The 12,678-nt window shown below is 41.5% G+C and overlaps 1 protein-coding gene across 8 annotated transcripts in view; it reads left to right on the top strand.

Annotated features, from left to right (window-relative positions):
* The first annotated feature begins 109 nt into the window (after nucleotides 1-109).
* Nucleotides 110-12,678, top strand: part of GPR63 (G protein-coupled receptor 63) — a 31,039-nt gene continuing 18,470 nt past the window's right edge. For 6 of the 8 annotated variants that reach the window (XM_054820282.1, XM_054820283.1, XM_054820274.1 and 3 more), the window contains exon 1: nucleotides 110-299. The gene's annotated coding sequence lies outside the window, so the exon portion shown is untranslated. Of the gene's footprint in view, nucleotides 300-604; nucleotides 651-12,678 lie in introns of those variants that run through there. The other 2 variants (XM_054820284.1, XM_054820278.1) reach the window with 2 other exon arrangements.

Here is a 12,678-nt window from a genome sequence, read left to right as displayed (position 1 = left end):
GGAGCAGCTGGCTCGCCTGCGTTCTCCCCGCTCCGGTGGTTCGGCGGCGCTGCCTGTACAGCAGAGCCGCCGCCGAAGCAAATGGGGAGGTGGCGCTGAGCGGGCTGCCCTCCAGGGGGTCGGTGCGGCGGGCGAGCAATGCCCCTCACTTTTCTGCTTGCGCTGCCCTTCCTCCTCCTCCCGGCTTTGAAGCTTTTGTTTCCCCCAGCCGCTGCGATGGCAGGAAACTTCTCGGAGGGATGGGCTCAGGCCGGGCTTGTGCTGTGCTGGGCTCCGCAGGGCACCGGCCACGCCGTGAGGTGAGGCGAGGCGAAGCGTTGCGCCGCGCTGGATCCGCCGGCGGCAGTTCCGCGGGGCTGGGCTACGGATCCTAGGGGGCGGTGGTCTGGGCGGCAGGAGGGGGTAGAGTTGCAGCAAGGACCGTCGAGAGCCCCGCACGGTTATGCCGGTTCCCTCAGCCGGGATCCCACAGCCGGGAGGGCGCTCCAGCCCTGGAGGGACCCGCAGGGGTCCTGCCGCGTCCCGCGCCCGCGCGGCCGTGCCCGTGGGCTAGGCCGGTTCGGGGATCGGCGCCCCGAGGAGGCTGCGTGGGCCCAGGGCGGCCGGGCGCCCCCTCCCTCTCCGGGCGGCGCCGACGGAGCCGTTGGCGGGTAACGGTCAGCGGCGCGCGGGTTCCGCGGTGGCTGAGGGGAGGCGGCGGGCGGGCGCTTCCCGGCGGGGCAGAGCGGGGCCCGGGGGCGGGAGTGCTGCCGGTCCCGGGTGGGAGCTCTCGCCCGCGTCCTGTAGCCGTGCGGGCAGGCACGGCCGCCTGTCGAGCCACGGGGCGCCTCTGGGGGGTTTCCTCTGGCGGCAGTGGGGGCCGGGTGCGGAGGTGGTGTGTGGGGGCCGCGCTTCCGGCTTCGCTTTCGACCCTGTGCGTTGGCCTCGGTCTTTGAAGCCTTCCAGTTAATATACCGCCTCGAAGGTCACGGAGGGGTGGAGGCGCCCCTTCCTCCCTGAGGCGGGACCTTGCGTTAGGGACGCGGGGGGCTGGCTGCTTTCTGTCACCTGCTCTGCAGACTCGATTGTGCAAAACTCTTGATGAGGGAGAACCGGCCGGTGGCTGGTACGGTGTGCGTGTCGCTCCTGATGTGGGGACTCGCTCCTGGGGAAAAAAAAAAGTGCCTTACTTAAGAAAATGAAAAACAACTGGCGTTTTTAAAATGAGTGCGTAATTTTTATTTGGGTGTTCCACATGGTCTTCTTCATACTTGATTTTTAAAAGTAAGATGATTCGGTGTAGGCTAGTATATATAACAAAGCATATTATAAAGTTTCCCTTGTAAATGAGTAAAAACACTTTTCCTAGAAAACGATGGATTTGCATAAAGATACAGGTAACGTACGCATTTTAAATGGTCAGAGCTAAATGCATCTTGCATGTTAGCTTCATGCCCAAGAGGATTGTTAATTAAAATTGTTTATCCTTACGGAAAACATGTTTAAAGAGGGGTAAATGGGTTTTGCGCAATGCTTTTTCTGTGGGACAGCTTCTATGTTCTGACATTAGAGCAAAAGCATTGGATTATGAAAGGGATGGTATTAAATAGACCATTTCTAGATATCTGAAATTGTAAAGAGATGTCAAAGACTATTGATAACACAGAATAGCTGTGTATTGTCAGTTCTGAAATGTATTTTTACTGTTGTGTTTGCGCAGTTATCTATTGTGAAGATGTATTTGCCAACATTGCTGTAGCTACGTTTCCAGGATAACATAATATTCACTAGTAACTGTATTTTTAGTCTACAGAAGCTGATTTGGTAATGACTAGAAATTAGAAGAACAATAATTTCTGAATAACTTTCATTTGAAATATTTATTGTCAAATGATCAGCCCTCAGAAACTCAGCTTATGCTGTTTTGCATGACTTATTAGAGTGGCCTTAGCGTAAGAGCGCATGTTAAATGTATAAAACTTTTTTAACTGGGAAAAGAAATGAGACTGTGGATATTAGTAAAGGATACGCAAGGTCTGTCTGCTCAGAGGAAAGGGGAAGAAGCCAAGATGAGCTCTATCCATCTCTAATTTTCTTGTCTACTACAACGTGTAGACAACTTTTGTGTGGTGCTGCTGGTCAGGCTATGCTCATATACTTCATTGCATGTGCCACTTTTGAAGTCTTCCCCTAAGAATAATAGCAGACAAAGCCTGGAGAGGCTGTGACCACTTCTCCACCAGTTAATTAAAGATACCCAACACCATTCTCTCTGGTCCTGAGGTCAGCTGGCACAGATTAGCCCTTGTTGGTGATGCTAAACTCTCCTGCCTTCCAGAACAGGATAGCTGAATACAATCTACTGGTTGGGACTGGCTCCTGGCCTGTGTTACATGCAAAATCATGCCTCAGAATTGCACAGGAGAGTTGTAGCTGGCCTGGGTTAGAAGGATGCTGCACTGGTTTGTAGCAGTTCAGTGGTCTGTGTGACTGAGTTCCATTTCCTGGGAATGGTTCCTGGCATTGCTTGATTTACTAGTGTGGACATAGTCTATCAGTAACACGGTAAGTAGCCTCTCTTGCTTCTCTTAACTCTGTGCTCAGTCACAGTGATCTAATTTTCCTGCATTGAGGATCTTGGGCGCTATAAAATGCTGCTTTTCATAGTCAGCTGCTTACAGCTGTCAGGGCTACTTTATTCTTCACTTGTGCAGGTGGGTGAAGAGGCAGCAGGTGAAGGCTTGGTGGCTTTCCCTCTCAGCTGTAAGGGAGAGGCAAGCAGAATCAGGGAGAGGCTTATATGAGTTGTTCTGCTTGTTTGGGAGTGTACTCCCAGAGCAGTGTGTCTCTGTAAGCAATCCTGATGGCTAGATGTGGACACATCCGTGGTGTGTGTTCTCATGCTGTTTTGCTACTTTCCTAACTATTTTTCTGTAAGTAGCAAGTTGCACAGAGGAAAGTGTGGTTGTTTGGGGTTTTTTTAATGCTCTGAAGATTATTTACTTCTAGATGCCTGGAGAGATTGCTAGCCTGTTGAAATTATTACACAAGATGCTTAAAATAAATCATTGTGGACTCTCACCATGCTTGCTGTCTTTTTAGTTACTGAAATTATGAACAAAACCTGTGTGCTGCATAACATTCTGTGTGTGTTTTGGTTCACATTTTTGCAGTATCTCACCGTTTGGTTTAATAATGAAATCCATGTGCATTGTGTTTTATGCTGTGCTTGCTTTTTGGGTATTGATAGTTAATCTCACATAATAGTCTCATAAATAAATTTCAAAGCAATTATGAAGGACGTCAGACTTCTTTCAAATGAAGAGAGTAAGGCAAGAGGAAGTGTAACTATCTAAGGAATCCTACTTCTAGAATCTCAGATTAAAAATTGATCTGTCAGGTTGTACTGCCTCTCAAACTTATATGTTAATAGAACAGTGTATTTTTTTCTCTGTATTTGCTGGCAGCCATTATTTTGCTAACCTAGCTAGTAGTGCAATGTGAACTTAAGTAGGAAAACTGTTTAGATGCCTCCTTTCCAGTTGAGGATAATGCTTAGATACTTACCTAAACCTTATGTATGTGATGGGACTTAGTAAATGCTTTACTTTCCTGAACAGACAGCTTGTTGCAGTGGCATTCCAGTCAATTTCATTTGAATGAAACCTCATAAATACAAATGTTAACATTGAGACATTTCAACATGTACTTTAGGAAAAAGGTGAGCTATCCTTTTCTTGTGCTCTATGTAAAAGCACTGATTCAGTAAGGTATTTACACTTAGGCATGTGTTGAAGTGTCTGAGGAGTCCCACTGGTTTGAATGGCACTTAGAGAAATCTCTTGCATAACTGTAAGCTAATTTACCTCAATCTAGATGTATATTATACACAAGCTGTGTTTAAAAGAATATTGTTAAGACCACATAAGCACAAAAGTGTTTGGAAATTTAAAGCTTTGAAGTGGTGGTGATGTGGCCTTTGGGAGCTGTGGTTTATACTATCTAGGATCTGATTTTTTTCAGAGCACTTAGCATCTCAAATTGGGTGACCAAAATTAGTGGATAGTTAAGATTTTTGCATCTCTTCCTTGATTTTCTCCTCCTTGCAGTTACTAAAGCAAGGTTTGAATTGTCTTGATTAAATATGACATGGTGGCACACAATTGTGGAGAAAGCAAGGTTTTGAACAGTTGTTCATCTTGGTGAGCACTGGGCCTTCTAAGGGAAGCTGGATTGTGTGTGGATAAGTAGTATTTAGTCATGTAGTTAAAGCCTATGTCATAGTGTTTAATTACAGTTCTATAACTGCTACTTCTCAAGTCTTCAGAGCTTGACTTTCAAACCTTAATAGCATTCATTTTGTAATATAGTTTTTGGGTGTGTAATTTTCCGAGTGATTTTTTTTTTTATTCCTAAACCAAATGGCAGCAAAGGGAGTATTTCTTTTTTCCCAGGGTATCTTTGATCACTTCCTATGTCCTCAGCAGAGTTAGTTACAGCCTGAACTGTCATTTAGAGGATCTGTCTGAGCTGTAGCAGTACGTTGTGATCCATGTGGATTGACAGTGAAGGGAAATAGCATGCTTTATACATGGATTATAAAATGACCCACATTACCTCATAGTTTTTATATAATACAATATCGATGACTTGAGGATGGTGAAACTTTAGGGCTTCCATTCTGTTGTCCACAGGGCAATGCTGTCTGGTGACGTTATTGTTGTTTTCCCTGCAATATTTTACGCTTACTGACCTGTTTCTTCTGGGCCATCTTGTTGCCCAGCTGCTTCCAGCGTTTTTCTGCCAGATCCTTCTCTTGGTTGATTTTTGTATGTAATTTTTAGTTGCTAGTCACTTTAATTGGCCAGTTAGAATATTTTACCCTAATCTGGTTTGCAGCCCTCTCGTTGCATTGGTCAGGTCAGCTGGCCAAGCAGATCAGGTCAAGAAAGCAAAGGGGAAACAGGCTTTCAGATCCAGTGCTTGGATTTAACAGGCCGTGGTGAAGGAATAATCGCTGTTATAGCCCAAGTGAGTGGAGGCTGCAGCACAGAACTACAGAATAATTGAGATTGGAAGAGACTTCAGGAGGTCACGCAGGCCAACACTCTGCTCAGCAGAGCCAGATTGAAAGTTAGATGAGGTTGCTCAGTATCATGTCCATGTAAGTTTTGAATATCCCCAAGAATGGAGATTCTGCAATCTCTCTGAGTAACCTGTTCCAGTGTTTGACCACTCTCGCTATGATTTTTTTTTTCCTGAGGTCTAACTGGAGTTAACAATACTGTAGCTTGTGCGCATTGTCCCTCGTCCTTTGCTGTGAGCGTCCAAGAAGAATCTGGTTCTTGTGCTCATTAAAAACAACAGATTTTTTTCAGATGCTTAATAACACACTGTCATGAATATATATAACTTTTGCCAAACATGTAAAAAACAATTCCAGCCAGTCTTGCAGACCTTATTCAGTAGCATGCTGATCAAATCGGTTGAATTACTTTTTTTTTTTTTTAATGTGGGCAAAATAAAAATCTTTCATTAGCCTTGTTTTTTGAAACAGAGATATTTGAAATTTCTCCATTCTTTCTCCCACATGATCATGCATTGTATTTTCCAGCAGGTACCTGCGTCATTATCTGCAGTGAATGGATGCTGGTGGTTTAAGAGGTAAATCTAAGTCTGCCATCAGAGCTTCTGAAAGCTAGCTATCCTGTGATTTTTTTTTTTTTTTTTCAGCCTCATTAGGTGTATGGACCCCTGCATAGCAAATTGAAACCCACTGACAATAAGATACCTTTTAGGGATCTGTTGGAAATAATCTGCAGAGAACTATGGTGGTATTGAGGTAGTCTCAACTAGCCTTCCAGGCACAGTCAGTGGAGAAAAATAAGTTTGTCCGGAAAGTGGTTTATCCCACCTGTGGCTGAATTACTTGCTCAGTGTCTCTCTGCTTTGTGTCGTGAGAGTCTCAATGTCTCTTGTAGCCTTGCTATCTGGCTTTTAGGACAGCTACATTTAGGTAAGGTTAATCCTTAGTGAGCACCTTTGCAGTCCTTTATTTTGTTGTCATTATACAATATATGGTCACCTGCCTTATTTACAACCCATTCTGAATGCTTAATAATTAATGTGTGTTTCTTCTGTGATGGTGTTCATCCCTATAATACCTCAGTTCTTCAGGATATTAAATTGTCTTAGCTTGCACAAGATAGTGTGGTAATTATCTCCTCATTTTAAAAACAGGAAAAGGGGAAAAAAGTGATAGAAAAAAGTTCACAAACAAGAGGTGTTCACTTTGGGTTGCTTTGATCACAAGGGGAAAACTTTGCAACAGAGCGGGAGAAAAAGCATATGTTTTTAATGCAAATTGCAAAGTAATAATCCTGTCTTTCTAAAGCTATCTTAGAACTTCAAAACCTGATACTACTTAGAAATGGTTACTGCTACAAGTTTTCTGCATCAGTAGTGTAATTCACAAAATTATCCCTTTCAGGGAATTGTACAAGGTTCATTGTGTATAATGATAGAAAAGAGAGTGTGATATCTTGTGAAAAATAGACAAGTTTTTTGGGTTTTTTGTCAAGGACTTGAAAAGTAATTTGAAAAGACATGATATTATATGTTGATTAAATTCTTATCTTCAGTAGATAATACTCCAACAAGCCTTTTATTACCTGATCATTTTGATTTAGGCTCTTCTGTCAGTTGTCACTTCTGAATTTTCTCTTAGACATTTTTCTGGAGTCTTACATGATGTTTGTGGATGTGTTTAGAAATACATGCACATAATGTATTCAAGATATTTTGATTTCTGTATCACTAACTGTATGCATATATGTTTTTGTATATATAAACTCCAAAGTGCAGATAATGATTTCAAATTGTATTCGTATCCACATTTCCTATGGTTTGTCTTAGTAGCAAAATGATTTTAAGAAACAATAAAAATATTTCCAAACCAAAATCCAGACTTCCCAGCATCTAGCCAAAGACATGCCATGAAATGTTGAAGGAATATGCATGTTATGTTTGCACTTCCATTCTCTCAAAAATGCACACATGCACACTGATACCCCAGACCATTGTGTGCTTGTATTGAATACTCTGGAAAAAATTGTGTGTGGCCTGGAGAGGAACTACCTGTTTATTTTTGTAGCAAAATCAACTGAGTAGCAGCGGAGCCTCAGATCTCTTGCCTTATTTCTGATTTGAAGGGTTCATGAGTTGGTAGAGCTAAGAAGTTAATTCCATCCTTCACACTACTGAATTCATTCAGCATGTCTGCTCAGGCTCCAAGTGTGTCACGATAAGGAGGTGACATTTGAAAGAAATTTGGCAATATTTAATACTGACTCATAAAGGCATGTTCAGAGTATTTATAACAGGGGGAGGTTGTTCTATGCCTTGCTGGTATCGGGACATCTGCATCTGCCATAAGATTTGGCATTTATTGCATTTATTACGAGGATAGAGATGGACCTGAGTGCATTTGCTAACTGAAGTTAAGAGCCTTTTCCCTCCCCATTCCCTTCATTTTGATAAGATAAGAAGGCAAGTTCCAACTGCATTCATCTTTTCTGATGAAATACCAAACCAAAGCATGAAATCTCAGGTAATAGCACTTCTGCTGTTAAACTTCTAGATCCAAATGAACTGGATTAAATGCGCGTTTTCAAGGCCATCACAAATGATAGACTTGAAAAACCGTCTTCATGGTACACTGGCAATAGGGTGATACACTTTGAGCTATTGTCAGCAAGGCTGGAAATGTAATAGCCCCTGTATATTTTCTCTGGTTTCCCCACTGTTTTCAAAGTCTCTCTCTGTTCCTGGGTATGCAGCTATTTGAATAATTAATCAGATTCTTCATTTCTTCATGACAGTATAAATGAATACAAAACAGGCATTGGCTTAGGGACTGATCAGTTACTTCAGTGATCTTCCAGGATTTCCCACTTCTAGAATGATGATCTCAATTCCATTATGGTGTTTCCTGGACTCCTGGCAAGCTCCAGAGCACACAGAGGATCCCAGCATCCTAACTCCAGGAAGCGTGAGGGGCTAGTGAATTTCTTCTGGGGTATGCTGGTGTCAGCCGTTGACAGGGCAATTTCTGTAGTTTTCTGAAACTACAGAATTGTGGAATGCACCTGTTAAGCATTATGCGTCTCTTATATAGAAGCATACATCTGGATCAGTTGTTCAGGCAGTACAGATGTATGCAGACCAACATAGATACATAGAGGTGTGGAGTTCAATTACAGTACTTTTAAGAAACAAGATAATTAAAATGGATATCTGAAACAGTTTAGATGAATTTGCTTTCCAGAAATGCATGTTCTGACTGCTGAGTAAGCTTATGTGATTACCTCAAAGCTATGTTGAAATTAGGTGAGATCAGTCTCAGCCCTAGTAGGAAGAAAGTGTGCATGTGTGGAAAACCAGATGCTAATAAGGAAACAGACTTCTTAAAGATCTTAAGTTGGGGCTTCATGTTGATGAGCACTTAGTAAAGTTGCCAGACATTGCCAAAAGGCCTACCCTGTTCACTAGTGAGCCAGTCTGGGACTGCAACACCGCTGTGTTCTAAGTATTTCAAAGAGCTGTCGTCTACATCATGAAAAAGGTTAAACTCATTCTTTGAAAATGTTTTCTAGAATGTATGTAATCAACTGTATGTACCAGCTGATTAACAGCCTGTTTCCTGAGAACTTGCTGTGGTCACTGATAGAACGTATATATGATTGAACATATAAGTGATTTTAGACTAGTATTTGTTAATTTGACCCATTTCTTCCTCCACCTGGGAGAAAAGACATGAAGAATTGTCATTATTTCTGTCTGATATAGTCAGCCTGCTTCTTGGAACCAACCACCACCAAAGCCTCTAAGAAGTGTTGTTTGTAGTCAGCAGTCAGGTGGGACTTGTTTGAGGGAAGCATCAGGTTATCTAGAGTAAGTGCTACTGTATTAAGTACTTTCTAGAGGGATGCTAGCAAATGAATAGCAATGAGAAGCATTGTTTGGCTCCTTGCCTGAGGAAACTCCTGGTTTATGAAAGCTAAAATGTCTCTTCAGCTGCTGTCAGCAGGTCAGGCAGCATGGACTTCTATGCGACTACTGTACAGTAGCATCAGGCAAAGCTATGTGGGTTTATCATTGAAATGGTTGACTGCATGGCAGAATTGTTCTGTGGATTAAAGACTGGCTTCCTGTTGATGTGTCTTTGTGAGGTGTAGGCAATGAAGAGGTTGTTCCACTCTATGTAACTGATTAATTTGCCTGTTAGATAAGAAATGAATTTCCTTTGCCAGATTGGAGTTTCCAAATTCAAGCAAAATTATATACAGTTAAGATGTGTTCTGCCATTTTAAATTGTATCTGTTCATCCTGATCGTAGAAGGCTTGATGTTACCCAGTTTCATCTTAGCTTGGCTATGGCACTGGGGAATTGCTAGTTACCCTTCAGTCACTGAATTGGCTTTCCTGAATATTTTGGATTTGCAATTTTTATGCTCTTAATTTTTAAACATTACTGTTAGGGACTGGATTTTTATTTTAGTTTATACAGATGATATTTATAGTTTTAGATGGAAAAACCTAAAAAGTAAGTATTTTTAAGACAAGCGTGGCTCTACTTTGTAATGTGATCAACTTTCATTGGGTTTTTTTGGCTGCCATTAATAGCATTGCATCCCAGGTCTTTCAAATTACTTCTCTTAGAAAAGTCTTAAAAGAGCAGATTGACCATGTGTAGTTCTGAAGGCTCCTTCAGTTGGGCATGGTGGAACAAAGATGAGAGAAATGTTTTAATTTCGGAAACTTTTGGCGGAAGATGATATATGAGATCTCTCCCTCTCAGAGCCAGGACTAGGTCTTGTGCAGCTTTGCTTAGGACTGCAGTGTCAGTGAAGGGATGCTATTGTAACACCTAGAAGTTGAAGACTGTGTGTCATTCTTAGTACGTGAATCACTTATTCAGGTTAGAGCAGGGAGAGTTTGCATGTGTATGTGCGTGTTAAGAACATTATTGCCTTTCCAGATTCATTTATATGCTCACTAATCATGATGACTGTATGCTGTTTAAAATATAAATGTTTTTGAGCCTATTTCCGGTGTACAGGAGGATATGGTTTGGGAATTTAGCTTTCTGCAGCCAGATGGATTATAATGTTGCTAAGGAAACAGACTTTAAATGAAGTGGCAGCTGAGTGTCCCTAGAACAGCAGACTGCTTGAAGCTGGTATTTTAGACTCATTTAGGTGGGTAGATAAATTGATGATCTGATGAGAAGTTAATTTCCTGTATTTTACGGTTCGTTAATTTTCACTGCTTTGTTAGTATTTACAAAAGGTACCTTACTTTCCCACTCAGACCACCTGGTGTGTGGGTCACTAAACAAAAATTTGCTTATTAAAATTAGAAAATGGACAAAAGCTTTACGGTAAAACAGATCCTAAAATAATCATTAAAACTACTGCTCAGTGAGTAGGTAACAGTGTAACAAAGACCTGGCAGCAGTATGGTCCTACTGAAAAACTGAGACTAGGAAGTAAACTGAGATAATTCAAAGTACATGGGAAAGAATAGAGCTGCTATGGACCTGGTGAAGTTACAGATTTTTAACTTCATGTATAAGCTTTTTAACATCTATATTATACCGATTTGAGAGAGAGAGAGAGATATCTGAAGTTGCTCAGAGCAAGTGAATTGAATTACTTTTTTAATAGTTGCTCTGCCCAAGAAGAGACATTGGCTCTCTTTTCTAATGTTTTTGCTGAAAATGTATCGGGTTTCCAAACCAGGGTTATTGACTGATATGACAGGATTTTTCCTTTTTTTTTCTTCCCACAGAGAAGGGCAAGTGTAGCTGAGCCATTCTAGCTAAGCATGTGGCTATAGTGATAAAGACTTAAGCTGAGCCCAGAGGACAGACAGTAACCAGTGCCATTGGTAAGATGGGCTGACTGGACAAGGAGAAGGCAGCAAGAGTTCTGAATAGCCTGAAATACCTGCAAACCTCAGACTTTTAAAAGCATATAGATAGGATGTGGATCCTCCTCCTCCCACTTTCAAGGTCTCCAACATAAGAGGTAAAGTAACATACTTTCATATTGCTTGCTTTACTTTTAAGTGCCTTGTATTCCTGCAGTTAAAAGTCCCTTATTTGCAGCTTGATGGTCTTGGAAACTCTGAAATACTAGAGAAGGTAATGGTATCCATGTTCTCAGCATTGTGTGAGTTGCTTAAGGTAAAAGGAATGACTAGACTGTATCTAGATATGATATATTTAGAATTGCACTGACTTAAACCAAAAACTGGTGATAGCAGACAGATAGTGAAGGGCAACACAAAAACTTAACGCAAGAGTCTGCTTTGCTGTTTTGAAGTTGTATCCCATGCATACAAGGGTGTAAATTCAAGCATATGAGCAAGTGGTTATAACTGTATTCAGGCATATTATTTATGGGGTATATCTACTCAAAATGAGACTGATGTGGACTGAATATGCATGAGTTACACAGGCTATGTTTGCTTAGAAGAAAAGGAATAAAAGCGGGCTGGGAGGAGAACAGGCAATGGCTGTCTGTAGAGCTTCAGAAACTTGCCTTAGCTACTTCTGTCACAAGAGGAGGAGATCTGGAAAGGTCTTTGTAAGACTGAAAATGGTAAGAACTTGCCAAGCAAAGATAGTTTGTGAGCTAAATATGAAATGGAAGGCCAAGGAGGGATTTAAAGCATATACAGGTGCTCAATACAATTGCCATTCTGTGTTTTCTGAATTGAAATGAAACTGTTTTCAGTAAAACACATTCTGGAAAATGAGTCAGTGTTCCAGCAGTATTAACTGTTTAAACGCTGCATGTTGAAGAGCTTTATTTAGAGTACATTGGAGAGAACTGTTTCTGGTCTTTCCAGTCAAATAGGCAACAGAGGTCACTGTGGAGATGGCATTAAGTGCACTATAACTTTTCCCTCCATGTTTGTCATATGACTGGATTTATTGCATTGATGTGAGTAGTATTGGTCGACATATGGATCAGGATCTGCCGCCATCATATATATCACTGGAAACAGTAGCCAGGAGCAGACTACAAGTGTGTGTCACAGTATGCAAATTATGACTTTTCCTCTTTAATTGCCCCTTTGCTGAGGAATTTTAGGATTGAGACAGTTTAACTGTTGTGGTGGCTGCTTGCTCACTGAAAGATGCCTTGCGTCTTTCCTGAAAGTTTCTTTCTCATCTTCTCACAAACTGTGTGCCTGTTGTGTGGTGGAAGGAGCTGTGGGACCCATGAGAAAGCTGGCAACAAAGAGCTCACTGTGGATCAGATTACCTATTGCTGCAACGTGCCTATAGGAAAGGATAGTGGGAAGAAGACAGCGAGCCAGATGAAGATGTTCTGAAGGATTAATTGTGGCTCTTGGACTGTTGGTTGCACCTGGATGAGAAATATTTTGAGGGAACTAAAGTAAATGTACTGTGCTGTAGCCATGTGTGCTGCAACAAGTCTTGTTAAAGTGAATCTTTTTTTGTGTAAACACAATAAGGATGTATAAACAAACAGGTTTGGCTTTTATTGGAGACATTTTGTAGAAATATGTTAAATTCAACAAGATTTTCAATGGAAAAAACAATAATGATTTGATAGGCAAAGAATTCTATAGAAGTTATTTTTAGCAGCTCGTTGAATGTAAAGG

The sequence above is a fragment of the Grus americana genome, chromosome 3 (genome assembly GCF_028858705.1).
Source record: "Grus americana isolate bGruAme1 chromosome 3, bGruAme1.mat, whole genome shotgun sequence".
NCBI classification, from domain to species: Eukaryota; Metazoa; Chordata; class Aves; order Gruiformes; family Gruidae; genus Grus; species Grus americana.
Note: the sequence above shows the minus strand (reverse complement) of the source record. Positions and strands in the feature narration are given on the sequence as shown.